Source organism: Rhipicephalus microplus, chromosome 3 (assembly GCF_043290135.1).
Source record: "Rhipicephalus microplus isolate Deutch F79 chromosome 3, USDA_Rmic, whole genome shotgun sequence".
NCBI lineage: Eukaryota > Metazoa > Arthropoda > Arachnida > Ixodida > Ixodidae > Rhipicephalus > Rhipicephalus microplus.
This window is the reverse complement of record NC_134702.1, coordinates 182178451-182182248: the sequence shown is the minus strand read 5'-3', so window position 1 is coordinate 182182248 and position 3798 is coordinate 182178451. Positions and strand designations below refer to the sequence as shown.

The 3798-nt window shown below is 50.1% G+C and overlaps 1 long non-coding RNA gene across 1 annotated transcript; it reads left to right on the top strand.

Moving 5' to 3' along the window:
- The first annotated feature begins 1656 nt into the window (after positions 1–1656).
- On the top strand, positions 1657–2639 carry LOC119171763 (uncharacterized). Its single transcript, XR_012894453.1, has 2 exons — positions 1657–1796; positions 2563–2639. It is a non-coding gene; the product is annotated as an uncharacterized LOC119171763 (long non-coding RNA).
- The last annotated feature ends 1159 nt before the right edge of the window (positions 2640–3798 follow it).

Sequence of the window (3798 nt, the reverse complement as noted above, 5' to 3'; positions counted from 1 at the left end):
AGCTGCTACGAAGCCGGCATCCAGGATGACGGAAGGAAGGTCTTCGGCAACCGTGGTCGTCAACCAGCCCAGAGAGCCGCCTACCTTCCGCGGATCGACCTACGAAGACCCGGAAAGCTGGCTTGACATTTACGACCGCGTCGCACCCCTCAATAAGTGGGACCCGGATGACAAGCTGCGTCATGTGTATTTTTACCTGGAAGACGCCGCAAGGACCTGGTTCGAGAGCCGCGAGTCAACGCTTCGAACCTGGGACGACTTCCGCGTTGCTTTCCTGCGCACCTTTGCAAGCGTCGTGCGGAAGGAAAGAGCCGCATCAATGCTTGAAACTCGGGTGCAGCTCCCCAACGAAAACGTAATGATCTTCGCGGAGGAGATGACGCGACTTTTCCGCCACGCCGACGCCGACATGTCTGAGGACAAGAAGGTTCGCCTGCTTATGCGAGGAGTGAAGCAGGAGCTCTTCGCCGGACTGATCAGAAACCCGCCAAAGACGGTACAAGAGTTCCTCTCCGAGGCTACCACCATCGAGAAGACTCTTGAAATGCGGACCCGCCAATACGATCGGCGCATGTCGCCAGACGTCGCAGAAGTCCGTGGACTCTGCCCCGACGACCTGCGCGAGACCATACGCGCTATTGTTCGTGAAGAACTGCGCCGCATGTTGCCATCGTCTCAGCCCCAAGTCGCCTCTCTCGAAGACGTAGTCCGCGAGGAACTACAGCGCTCACTGAGCGTTCCTGAACGGCCACAGCCCCAACCGGAGGCGATGACCTGCTACGGCACTACGACCTGTCGCCGCTCCTCGCCAACACCAGGACCCAACGTCTCCGCAGTTTCGTCGCCAGCCACCGCCGCCACCCCTGACGCCTTCCCGCTCGCCAGTAATCCAGCGCTCGCCGAGGAAAACTGACGTTTGGCGCACCCCGAACCACCCCCCACTATGCTACCACTGCGGCGAAGCCAGGCACACCTACCGCTACTGCCAGTACCGTGAGATGGGACTGCGTGGCTTCGACGTGAACGCGCCCAACACCACCTAGAAGACTTAAGGCCCCCTCGCCGCCTCCTCGCCCAAGCGCCTACGTCACCAAGCTCAGATCATCGCTCGGATGGCTGGGGCAACGCCACCTGTTGGCTGGGACCGACGGCGCGACAGCCCAGTCAGCCCAACACCACCTAGTGGTCAGCCTCGCCAACGTCTGCGTCACGTGAACAAGCAGGCTGACAAGTCCGGACAAGAACAGCTACAGATGGCTCGTAGTGACATCCGCAGTGACTGACTAGAACCAAAATAACTCATTCTTTTTTTAGTTTTTGCAGTGATTCGGGCTCAAACATTGCCAAAAGTTGCAGAATTTAACTACTCTGTTTCAATTAGCCAACTGTATTCTGAAAAAATGGCACGCCGAATTGGTAAAACATTATTAAGCAGCCGCATTACCATGCGTCTCCGTCGAATTTCGTTTCACCTATGCTGACCACAATGATCCAAGTTGCTCGTTGGAGCAGTTGGGGTCGTCCTCTCGCTTGCATTCGGATGTCGTTGGTTGGCTTGCGCGCGTGCATGTGCTTTGTTTACTCCTGCAAGATGTATATTTCCGATTCCTCGCTGTGGTTGTGCGTGTGAACGAAGTGCAGAAATGCCCGGCTGCTGTAGCGCTCCGAACTGCAGGTCGAACTACGCAGGACAGCCAAACGTGCGCGTGCACGTGTTTCCAAACGACCCGGTGCGGCGGGCGGCATGGACAAGAGCGGTTCCCCGAAAGGATTTTGCGCCTACAAAGAACACAGTGGTAAGATACGGCTTATAATTCGATACAGTGCTTGTCATTAGAGAGTGTCTCCGCAAACTGCTTTGCATTAGCGTTATACCGGGTACCATGGCCCTAAACGTGGAATGTTAAATATGTGTGGTCATCTAGCGGGGTCAAGATGAACCAGGCAAGCTTAGCATTGTTTTTGCAGCAATCTACTGCATTCCATTTCCCTAACGGGTAAATTCGCGGCGGCCGCCTATTATCGATTGAGCTGACCTTTATATCTTTTTCCTGAAGGAAACCACGCGAAAACAAACAAACGTGTCTATAATTGTGGTTGCACGAAGCGTCGCAAGATGTCCAAGGTATACCGTAATAATAATTATAGGGAAAAATAACGACTTTCTCCCATAAGGGGCAGACTGGGCTGTGAATTTACGTTTCTGCCATAATCGATTTAATTGAAGTAGATTTAAAAGGCATGAGGACAACTTAAAGAGAGGGAAAAAAATGAAAAGTTCTTAATTTTTTTTATGAGCCTGGTGGCGCACATGTCACCGCCCCGTTACACAGGGGACGCTCATAGCATCCATCCACCATGGAGAAGCTAAAAAAACTTTTACGCAATGCGCGTTTTAGCGGCTGAGCGTATCGATCACCAGCCTAATCGGCCTGGCTGAATGGTCGGAGCCTGAAACGTGCTCATATTTTGGTTTCATCAAAAGTCGAAAAGAACCGTCTCGCTTTCGACAGTGTATAAAACGTGGTCCCACATAATCCTTTTTTTTTTTTGTCTTTTCAGCTCTGCGAGAAGCATTTCGTGTCCAGCGACTACGTGAAAACGTCAAAGTACACTGATGTGAAGACGGGGAAGACTATTGAAGTGCCACTGAAAGTCTTCCGGCTGAAGCCTGATGCGGTACCAAGTGTGTTCCCGAATTGTCCTCAATACCTCTCTCGTCAAAATGCGTGTACTCGGGAGGCACCAGAGGAGAAACGAAAACGTTTTGAGGACGAATCACTCCGCATTGCCATTGAAAAATCTCTGGAAGAAAAGCAACAACAAGACAAGCAGAACAAAGTTACAAGCTTTTCAGAATTTCTTCGTGCTCTGCCAAGCTTTAACACCTCACCGTTTTGGTCTGTGGTCAGCATGGACTCAAAGGTTCTATTCCTGGATTTGACTGTTGATCGGGGTGCCTCTGTGCGTTCATCGGTGATAGTTCAAGACAGCATGTGTGTGGAAGTGTACTTTGGTGAAACGCGCGTAGTGGTGCTTGATGGTGTAAGTGTGCCTGCTCAGTTACAGGACTTGCGGCAACTAAGTGACATCCTTCATCATGTTGAGTGTCTGCGCACTCCTCATTCTTCCAACAATTTTCAGTGGGCTCGTCAACTACTTGCGACTGTGATGGCACTGTTGGAGGAGCTCATATGCAATGATCAGCAACATAAGCTTCATGGATGGCCCCTGGAAATTGTGAAGTTTATAAAATCCCAAGTGCAGCTCATCCTTAATAATGCAGCGCGCTACCCGCCAGACCTGTTAGTATTTGCAAGTCTCCTCTACACCATTTCGCCGCATGCATACAGATTCCTTATAGGTTCACTGAAGGTAAAGTTGCCTCATCCTGAAACAATAAGACGTCTCTGCACCACTCAACAAATAAGCCCAGCCATGGAGCAGCAAGACTCTTATTTTTTGTCATATGCTAAAAAGGTTGCTACTACAATGAAAGAACATGAAAAGATAGTAACTTTAATGATGGATGAAATTCACATTCAGTCATACTTTGATTTCAAAGCTGGGTCAATAACAGGTGCAGCAGCCAACACTGCAAGCCCGGCTAAAACAGCATATGTCTTTATGACCCAGAGTCTGCTTTCTAATCACAAAGATGTTGTGCATATTTTGCCAGTCGCTACAATTGATGCAAAATGCTTGCATGATTTTTTGCGAATGCTAGTTTTAAAGCTCGAGCATAATGGGTTTAAAGTGATTGCTATCATCTCTGACAACAATTCTATCAACAGGAAA